The 10,254-nt window shown below is 56.6% G+C and overlaps 2 long non-coding RNA genes across 2 annotated transcripts; both read right to left on the bottom strand.

Annotated features, from left to right (window-relative positions):
* Window positions 1-414: 414 nt before the first annotated feature.
* Window positions 415-4,062, bottom strand: LOC131557117 (uncharacterized). Its single transcript, XR_009274685.1, has 4 exons — window positions 3,938-4,062; window positions 3,126-3,340; window positions 2,617-2,771; window positions 415-1,514 (listed from the first exon to the last, which is right to left on the bottom strand). It is a non-coding gene; the product is annotated as an uncharacterized LOC131557117 (long non-coding RNA).
* Window positions 4,063-4,200: 138 nt separating this feature from the next.
* LOC131557118 (uncharacterized) lies at window positions 4,201-9,294 on the bottom strand. Its single transcript, XR_009274686.1, has 3 exons — window positions 9,079-9,294; window positions 5,533-5,657; window positions 4,201-4,232 (listed from the first exon to the last, which is right to left on the bottom strand). It is a non-coding gene; the product is annotated as an uncharacterized LOC131557118 (long non-coding RNA).
* Window positions 9,295-10,254: the final 960 nt, after the last annotated feature.

The following is a 10,254-nucleotide window of genomic DNA, read 5'->3' as shown; positions in this document are numbered from 1 at the left end:
GCTGGACACGGGAAGGACACGGAGACCGCCCGTACCGGCCCCGGGACCCCATCAGTATCGCCGCTCGCTCAGCGCTGCTGCTGCCCCCGGCCCGGTAACCCCGGGGGAACACAGACGCCCCCGCCGGCCCGGTAACCCCGGGGGGACACAGACGCCCCCCCCCCCCCCCCGGCCCGGTAACCCCACGAGCCCCGCGCTCCCCTACGAGCCCCAGCGCCCGCAGCCCCTTCTCTGTGCCCGCACCCCGGGGCTGCAGCGCCCCGGCCGGGAGCAGCTGCTCTGGGACGGCCGCTGGGGCCGAGGCGTTGCTGCTCCTGCTCCAGTTGTGCCTGTGTGGGACTGGAGCCCCAGGGAAACACAAGGGAAAAACCCCCAGTGTTTAAAAAACCAGTGAAAACTGTTTGTTCTTTATTTCCAGAGCCGTGAGGATCATCGAGTCAAATGCTGAGAACTGACTGGCCCAGCTGCACATTGAACACAGAATTTTGGTCCTCTCAGCACCCTGCTTCAAACACCTGGGCCAATCCCAGGGCTGTTCCAAAGGCCCTGTGTGGGATGGGAATGACTGTTGCCAGTAAGAGAACTCCTCTGCAAATGCAGCTCCTTCCCTTCTGCTAATGCTGCTTTACACACCAAACCCTGCAATGGCCGTAGGGCACAACTGGCTGGCACTCAACATGTCAGCACCAAACCCTTCCCCATGACCCTGATTTTTCTGCCCTTTCCAGGATTTACCCAGCAGCTGTAAACGTGCTCACACAATGTCCCTCTGCTTCCCCAGAAGAAGTGAACAAGACAAGTCCTGAGGGTGACCTTGCTCCGTGGCCAAAGCTCCTCTGGAGAGTGGCAGGCGGCGTTTCCTGCAGGTGAGCACCGCCAGGCCAAAGCGATGGCGGCGGCCGAGGCCGGGGCTGTTTCTGGCCCAGAGGCCTCGGTGTCTCCTGCTCGATGCCAGCCGTGCTCCCTGGTGTTCCCTCAGCGTGTCCCAGCTGGCTGGGAGCGCAGGGCAGGAGGAGCCAAAGCTCCTGAAGGCAAGCAGCCCCTCGTGTCTTTGGGATCTGCAGGAGGAGCTGTGCCTGCACCGTGGCTCCTGGGCCCGCTCTGAGCAGGCACGTGGAAATGCTCCAGCCTGCACAGAGAGCACCAAGAGCCCAGAAGGACCCCAAGGAGCAGCTGGCATTACCAGGGAATGGAGGCACAGGCTGTTTGCAGAGGGGCTCACACAGCAATTCCCAGTTCAGAGCTCCCACACAGCTGCAGGTATGTCCCAGCCACCCCAAATCCCTTCCCTCCTCCCCAGCCTGAGGCCATCATCCATCAGCAGCATTAAAGCCCAGGCAATCTTCCCCCACAGATACTGAATCCCAGACAGGAGCCCTCAGAGATACCTGAAAATCAGTGGGATGGAGTTTGGAGTTTTTCAGGGATCCAGCAGCAAGTGCACAAGTGAAGGAAAGCTTTCACAGGTAGGCCCCACTGGAGGTGTGCTGCAGACAGAGCTGTGCATCCCCTTCCTGAGGGAAAAGAATTTGGAGAGGCCACTGCTGAGGCTCTGAAAGGAGCTGAGCTTCTGCAGGGAGAGATGTCCCCCCCGGGCACAGGGGCTGCCCCAGCACAGGCTGGGGGCACATCTGGCCACTGCCTTCTCCTGCTTTGAACACCAACTGGATGTTCTCCACTCTGGAGCTCAGGGGGGTGAAATCAGCTCAGTTCCAGGCAGCTCTGTCCAGTGACCCCAGGGACACCACTGGGGTGAGGGTTATAAACAGCCAGTTCTATGGAATATAACCCTGTCCTTGTCCCTGTGCTGCTGAGCTTCCTTGGAAGCTCTGCTGGCTCCTGGCACAGCTGCTGTCCAAGGCAGCAGCTCTGCATGGCAATGCCCACACTCCATAGGGCACTGGGAGGTTACTGCAGCGGGAATGGAGCAGGGAATTTGGGGCTCTGGGAATAATTCATCAGAATTAGCACAGCTGACATTGAACCCCAAATCTGGGCCCCACGCAGAGAACAATCTTTGTCCTGCCCTGTCAGCTCAAACCCCTGGGCTGGGAAGTTTTGGGAATAGAATAAATGGAATTACACAAATCACAGCAAGTGGCATCACCCAAAGGGACAATCCAGGTCCCAGACAATTCCTCCACAATCCACTATGGGGGGAAACACCCTGTGCCTGCCAGGAGCTCTGAGTCTGCTTTTCCTACCAGCTCCTGAGCAGTGTCAGGGCCACCATGAGAGCTTTAAAATCCAAATAAACCCCAAATCCCACACAGTGAATAATCCAAATAAAGAAATGCATTCTTGTCACCAAAGCTCAAAACTCTGTTGGGAGTTCTAACAACAAGTTAATGGGATTCCCAGGAATCTCATGAATGCTCTTGGTTTCATTTTTATGTATTTTTAATCCCTCAGTGGGCAGCCTGTACAACTTACCCTGGGATTTAGAGGCTGAGCAGGGCTGGCTTTGGATTGACCTTCACCTCTGGCCCCAGCCTGTGCAAACACACCTTGTGCCAGGGTGGGCGAGCTCATCACCTCAGCTTTTCCCTCCTAAATACCCCCTGCTTATTTCCCTGCAGATTAACTCACATTTGCCCCAAACCATCCACTCCTCACCTCCATGTGGCCTCCAAGTGTCCACTCTGTTCCTCACAGGTGCCCTGGTGGCACCACATTGGTCCCTTTGCCTTTCTCCAGCCCGAGGCCGCTCCTCTGCTTGCTCTCTCCAGTCTCATCCCACAGGGATCCTCTTCTCCCTTCCCTGCTGGCTGCTGCCAAGGAAGGAGCACACAGTGAGTCTCAGGGCTGCCCCCTCAGCCCTGGAGAGCCCTGGCTGTGGGCCCCTGGATTTCCCAGGGGAATTGTCTCCTGCTCCCCCTTCAATGACCTCAGCAATTCCCTCACAAATGCCACGTCACTGCCCCTGACATCCCCTCACATTGCATTTTCCCACACAAACAGTTCTTGTAGCCCCTCTAGATTGCCCCAGGTTTGCAGCTACATGAATGGCATCATCTGTGCCCACTGCTTGTTACTCACCCAACCAAAATCAAGAGCAAATGTTGGTTGGGCTTTAACTTTAAAGCAAAACAAGTCACCTTTTTCTTCTGTGTTTCTGGACTTACCTCCGAGGATGTGTGCTGAGCTCTGGGTGGAGGGGCCTGTCAGGCTGAATGGCTGAGTTTGTGTTCTTCTCACTGGGGCACCAGAAATCCCCCAGTCCCTTTTCCCAGGCTGTTCCCAGGCTGTGGCAGCACAGGCAGATGCAGCTCTCAGCACTCCCTGCTCCAAACACAACTCTGGCCTCCACTGCAATCTGTCTCTGCTGGGAGGCTTTCTCCTAGAGAAATCAAAGGATTGCTCATGGCAATTGGGAGAATGAATTTGCACAAAGGGAAGTAAGGAATAAAATCCTGCTCCAGGAGCCCTTGGGATCTGCAGGGCTGCTTAGGGAAGGGGACAGTCACTCCCTGCAGTGCCCCCAGCCCCACCTGCAGCACCAGCACAGGCTGCCAGCTGGGCTCTGCCAGCCCCTCTCCCTGTGCTGCTCCCTCTCAGTGCCCTGGGCAATCCAGCCCTGAGCCTGGGCAGCCCCAAGCTCTGGCTGGCAGCCCAGGGACAAAGGGACACTGCCAGGGATGAGGCACATTCCCAGCAAACGCTCCCAGCAGAGCACACAGGCACCCCTGGAGCTCCTGCGGGGGCTGGCAGGAGGGCACAGCCCCCGTGGGGCGGCAGTGGCAGTGACAGCAGCAAACTGCCACGGTCTGGTGGCACAGCAGAGACACCAAGGGCAGCAGTGCCCATGGGAGGGGCACAGTTAATGCTGCTCCCTGTGCTGCCCCATCCCAGCAGGAAAGCTCCAGGGGGATGGACACTCCTCCCCTTCCCCCAGCCCCAGGTAAGCACTGCTCAGTTTCACACAGCCAGCTCTCACCTCCAGCTGCTCTGGGGCTGCTGCCACATCCCCGCCAAGGTGCCAAAGCCACTTGGGACAGGGCTCCCTCCGTGTCCCAGGGCTTGGGGATGGCAGGGACCAGGGTGCTCCAGCAAGGACAGCCTGAAACCAGAGCAGATGTCTCAGGGTCAGCAACAGGCTGGAGACGGGAGTTCTAAACCCAGATTGCTGAAAACAGCCCCCAAAATGTTCTATGATCACACCTTTAAAATGGCTCCAAAGGGCAGCAGCTCTGGTCAGTACCTGCACGATTCCCTGTGCCAGCCCTGGCTCACTGAAAAACAAAACAGATCAACCATCACACAGGCCCTGTTTGCAGAATTCCTGATCCAAACCCTCACCTTTCCTGCCCAGCACTGAGTGGAATCTGACACAGCACTAATAAGTAACCTTTGCTGAGAGCAGCCACCACCCCAGTCCTCCAGCCTTGGCAAGATCTGCAGTGAATGGACCTAAGTTCTAATCCTGAACCTAAATTTCTGTCAGTTTTTGTTAGAAAGATACTGGACAGTAAATCATGCAACGGAATTTAAAAGTTGCACAAGGAATAACAAGGCCCAGAGTAAACCCAACCACCCCCATCACTGCTCCACCCCGTTTTGGGAGAAGTACTGATATCATTTCAAATACTCCCCTTCCCTCCCACTCAGTCCTTCCCTGCACATCCCTGGAGAGGATTGACTCCATCTTTTGTTCCCAAGAGCCCCTCTCCAGCCCAAAGCCCACTTCTCACAGACACAAACTGAGCAAGCCTGAGGCATTGCTCCCAGCAGCAGGTGCAATTGCTGAACTCCCTTCTCCCTGGATTGCTCCTCTAAGCACTTGCAGGAAACTCACCTGAGCCCAGAGCCTGTAGTGCTTTCCCAGAGGGAAACAGAGCCTGATGGGCCACAGCTCTGGCCACATTGCCTTGTTCCTGCTGACCTGGGAGGCCACAGGTGAGCCCAGTCCCTCAGAGCCCATCCCTGGGCACCAGGAGAGCTGGAGCTGTTCCCAGATCCCAGTGCCCTGCAGGGCTGTGCTGACAGAGCACAGGCTGAGCTCTGTGCCCACACCATCCCTCATTCTCCTCCCACTGCTGCCAAACCCTCCCAGCCCTGCCCCTGCATCCGTGCCAGGGCCAGGGCCTGCCCCAGCAGGGGCTGTCACCCAGCCCTGCCCTGCCCTGCCCCAGCAGGAGCTGTCACCCAGCCCAGCCCCAGCAGGAGCTGTCACCCAGCCCTGCCCTGCCCTGCCCTGCCCCAGCAGGGGCTGTCACCCAGCCCTGCCCTGCCCTGCCCCAGCAGGAGCTGTCACCCAGCCCTGCCCCAGCTGCCCCCCCTGGCAGAGCTGGGAATGCACTGAGAGCTCCTGAAGCCCAGAGCAGTCCTGGGGGCACGGACAATGCCCAAGCTGCCCCTCAGGGCACAGCGAACACCACAGCTCCATCATCCCCAGGGAACTCTGGCATTTGTCCCTTCACCTCTGCCCTTGTCCAGCAGGCACAGCTGGGGCTGGGCTGGCACAAATGGCATTGCCATGGCAGGCAATGCCAGCAGAGAGGAAAAGAGGAGCCCTGTGTCCCTGTGACTCACCCCCACAGCGTGGGCAGGACCAGAGCCCTCCAGGGCAGAGCCTGGTGCTGAGGCCTCTTGCCTTTGGCTGCCCAAACACCAAAGCTTCTGGCAAAGATGGGAGGAGCTGGATGATTTTTCCTGCCCTGAAAGAGAGGAGAAAAGAAAATTAAGTCCACTGTGGAAGTCAAAGGATCCTAGCTCTCATACTTCTGCTCTGATTGCTCCCTACGGGGTTTATCCATGACAGGTGGCACCAATTCAAACACAAATGTGTCCTTTGCCAGCATTTTTATTCCTGACTATTTCAGACAATAACAGGAAGCTCATTTTTCATATTGCATTCTCTGCCCAATTTGAACAGAACCATTTTTATCCCAGACCCCACATGTCAGTCATTCAATCCTTCACCACTGGACTTTGCACAAAGGCAGGGACACTTAGGGTGCTGCATCACAAGAAATCCCAAAGAGAATCCCCTCCAAAACCTCACAGAGAAAGGATTTTTGCTTTTGGGACACAAGAAAGGCCTTTGACCATTTGCATCCACGTGGAAAGCCCACACTGAGCACTTGGCTTTAAAGATGTTGCACTTGAAGTTACAGACATGGAATTGCTCTGGGATTTGGCATTTCCTGCACCCACACAAACATATTAAGAGAATGAAGTGCAGAGTCCCAAAGTTTGGTTATTCCAATGCTGCTTTGGTAGTGCCCCTTGACACACCAAAATCCACAGCAACACTTCAAAAAATGAAAAGCAACTTTCACCCCACATCCCCCTTCCTTTCGATTTTGCAGTTTTGGGCTCCTCTTAAGAACAGGTTAAAGGAAAGAAGAGAAAAGCCCAGGACCTGCTACCAGCCAGTGCACCAAGCACCTGTTTCCCACAGATTCTCCTGACAGCTGATGGCTTTTCTAGGAAAGCTTCAGTTCCCCTTACCACAATCACCTGCAGCACTCAGCGCCAGCCCCAAAGGGCAGAGCACATCTCTGAGCTGTCCAGGAGCTCAGTCCCTCTCTGTGGGACAGAACCTGCTCTGGGCCCCAGAGCTGACTCCAATCCCTGCTGGCTGAACTGTCCAGCTGTAGGATCCAGCTGGATGCTGAGGGGCAGAGCGTGTGACCCTGTGTGAAAGCCAGGCTCCAAAGGCAGCCCTCGGTGCCCAGCACTGCTGCTGGCAGCCCTGGCACAGACAGGATGGGGCCTCCCCACAGCTCCGTGCCCTGGCACCGAGGGTGGCACAGCAGAGGCTGCTGGAAGTGAAACCAGCGCTGCATTTCCATGGACACTGACGGCACTGAGAGCCCAGCCCAGAGCTGCTCCTGCCCAGCACAGGAGCCCCAAGTGCTGCTGCAGGCACAGGCTCTGAGGGAGCCCTGCAGCTGTGACAGGCAGGCAGCAGCAACAATTCCCAGGCACAGAGATCCCTCCCCAGCTGCTCCAACAACCGGACCTCTGTGGCTCAGCCTCAGGGCTGTCCCTGCTCCAGGCAGGAGGAGCCACACAGCCCCGAGGCTGGGGCACACCCTGCCCTGCAGCAGGAAACAAGGGGTTAATGAAGCTTTGGGGACGCGTCCTGTCTCCAGAGGGGTTTGACAAAACATCCAGCACTGTGCATCTTTAATAAGGACAGCTTGTACCTATCCTTGCAACAGACTCACCTATGTTATTTCCTCAAAGTTTAAAATCTTTTGCTACTCCAAGTGTGTAAACAAGATTGACCACGAGCTCTGCACCCTGGCCATGCTCCAAGGCCTAAGGAAGAGCTGGACATCCTCACACCCATCCAATCCGAGGCGCTGCTGCAGCGCTAAAACATTTAAAAGCCACCCCTGTCCCGAGGGTGCCAGCCCAGCGCTAGAGATGGGACAGCAGGAGCAGCAGCGACAGCCACTGCAGCCTCGGCACCCTCAGCGCTCTGGCTGCACCGTCCTCATTGCCCAGCGACGCTCGGCTCTGTTCCCAGCAGCCCAGCACGAACCTGAGGGCCCTTTCCAGACGCAAATCCCCAAAGAGCCGCTGCTCTCCCCTCTGCCCACCCTCCCGCCCCAGCTCTGACCCCTTTGACTGCCACCACCCCACCCAGGACACAGAGGAGGCTCTCGGGTGCCAGCTGAGACCCAAATCGTTCCAGCGCCTCAGGAAATAAATACAAAGAAACTCGTCCCTTCTAGGGTAACAAAGTGTCTCGGTGCCCAGCTCCCGTTTCCTAAGGCAGAACACACGGAGCAGGGGAAATGCCAAGTCCCAAACCAAACAAAACCTGGTTTTCCATGGGTTTCCATCAGGACTGCTCAGGTTTCCCAGCGCCCCCCAGCTGCAGCCACAGGAGCAGCTTCTCTCTGGGACCCCGGGGTGGGCACAGGGACCCGCATCCCGCTGCTTCCCGGGACACAGAGCCCAGCCCAGCCCAGCATGAAACCTAACAAATGCAGTTATTGCCTCTGCCATTCGTGTATTAGCTCTGGCACAGTATGAAACCTAACAAATGCAGTTATTGCCTCTGCCATTCGTGTTTAGCTCTGGCACAGTATGAAACCTAACAAATGCAGTTATTGCCTCTGCCATTCATGTATTAGCTCTGGCACAGTGGTATTGACCACAAAACTCCTGAGACAGTACAACCTGTAACTACTGCTCTTGATAAAAGCATCATCTGTAGTTCATGTATGCACTGCAGAGCTTTAACAAATAGCAGTGCAAGAGATACTATTTTAGACTGTAGCATAATAGAAACTGTGAAATGGTAAAATGCTTTTACATGTAAGGAACTCAGAATATGGTGTAAGATAATTAGGTGATTTCCCACATTTGGGGACAATCTTATCTGAAACACAAGATAACAGAAACAGAAACCAGAGCACCGAGAAAAAATGAAAAAATTATTGACCCTCGTTATCAAATACCGAGGGAGTGAAAATAAAACAGGATGGCACCACAGGAAGAAATAAAGTACACTGGTTTAATCCACAAGATGGCACGAAGGTTAAAACCAAGCAAAAGAACATCTAAACTCCAAGGACTATTTGAATATGTACAAACTCGAATGAATATGCATACACCACTGCAATGGAACAGAATCTAGAGAACACGGTTTAAGGTAACCGGCTGCTCCTGGCAAACAGCCCAGCACCCCAAGCGCTGGCTTTTATTCCTTAACAAACGTGCAAAAATTCTAAGGAGTGAACTTTGTTTCTCACACAACAAAGCGCTGCTCCCGCAGCCGGGACGAGCCCCAGCTTTATTCCACGGAACGCGATCCCAGAGAGCCGCAAGGCCCGGGACAGCCCCGTCCCACCCACAGCGGGTCCCCCGCAGCAGCAGCGCCCGAAGCAGCCCCGGCCCGCTGTGGGTGCCCCGGCCCGCTGTGGGTGCCCCGTCCTCCTGTGGGTGCCCCCGGCCCGCTGCGGGTGCCCCCGGCCCGCTGCGGGTGCCCCGTCCTCCTGTGGGTGCCCCGGCCCGCTGTGGGTGCCCCGGCCCGCTGTGGGTGCCCCCGTCCCGCTGTGGGTGCCCCGGCCCCCTGTGGGTGCCCCCGGCCCCGCTCCCTCCGCTCCGGCCGCTCACCTGAGGGCACCGCCCGCCGCCTCCCGGCGCCGCTGCCGAGCCAAGGCCATTGGCCCCGCTCCTGGCTCCGAGGCCGCGTTCTGCGCTGCACGGCGCGCTCCGGGGGACGCGGGCCCGGGCAGGGCCAGGGTGACCCGGGCTGAGGCGGCTGTGCCAGCGCTCTGTCCCCTCACGGGGCTCAGGCCGGGCAGCGGGGCCCCGCCACCGGCCGCCATTGCACCGCGGAGCAGAGTCAGGGACGGCCGAAGAGCCGAGTGAGGCCGAGTGGAGCCGAGAACAGCCGAGTGCGACCGAGAACAGCCGAGCGTACCCGAAGGGCCGACTCTGGCCGCGATTTGCCGAATCGATCCGAGTTTAGCCGAGGGGAACTGAACGGAACGGGACGGAACCGCGTTCAGCCGAACCGAACTAGATAAACCGAACCGAACTAGATAAGCCGAACCAACCTGAACATTACGGGGTCGTTCATTCACCCATCTCTCAGTGTGGGCAGGCACCCTCAGCTCCAAGGAGCTGCGCAGAGCGAGCGCTTGGTCCCTTGGGAAGCACGGAGTGATCAGCCCCAGTGACAGGAAAGTACAGACAAATGCCATGGTCAGCCCTGAGGATTCAGAGCCAGTGGCCTAGAACCTGCCACAATTACATCTACAATTGCAATGCAATTATGGTGTGACAGTGCAAGGCTGGAGTTCAGAGAGCTCAGCCATTCCACCGGGGCTGGGGACATTACTGAGAGGGTTTTGTGTCAGTCTGATGGGTCTGAGCAGCATCAAGAACTAAAAGGAAATTTTACAGAAATGTTTTCAGATGGATTGCCCCAAAAACTGGGGGACAAAAGATTGAAAAAGATTTCTGTGGAATTTCTGTCAGAAAGTCCAGACCCACCGGTTCAGCTATGGAAGGGATGGGTATGATGCACCACAGAAAGAGACAAAACTAGAAAGGTAAAAAGTCTATCTCCCATCCTTCCCCAAACACGCTCCAAGGAAAAAGTTTCAGACAATGAAATAACAAAGAACTGACTCCTACCTCTGGAGTTCAGTCCTACATTTTGTCCAGGTGCTGAGCGGGATGAGTGGCAGGGCTGTGCAGTCCTCATCAGTGGAGACTCGCCCCTAAAAGCTGCCACCCACACATCAGGTGGCACCAGGCACATCTGCAGGAGCAAGGTCTGGC

The sequence above is a fragment of the Ammospiza caudacuta genome, chromosome 4 (assembly GCF_027887145.1).
Source record: "Ammospiza caudacuta isolate bAmmCau1 chromosome 4, bAmmCau1.pri, whole genome shotgun sequence".
In the NCBI taxonomy this organism is placed as follows: Eukaryota; Metazoa; Chordata; class Aves; order Passeriformes; family Passerellidae; genus Ammospiza; species Ammospiza caudacuta.
The sequence above is the reverse complement of the archived record's forward strand: the minus strand, read 5'-3'. Positions and strand labels throughout refer to the sequence as shown.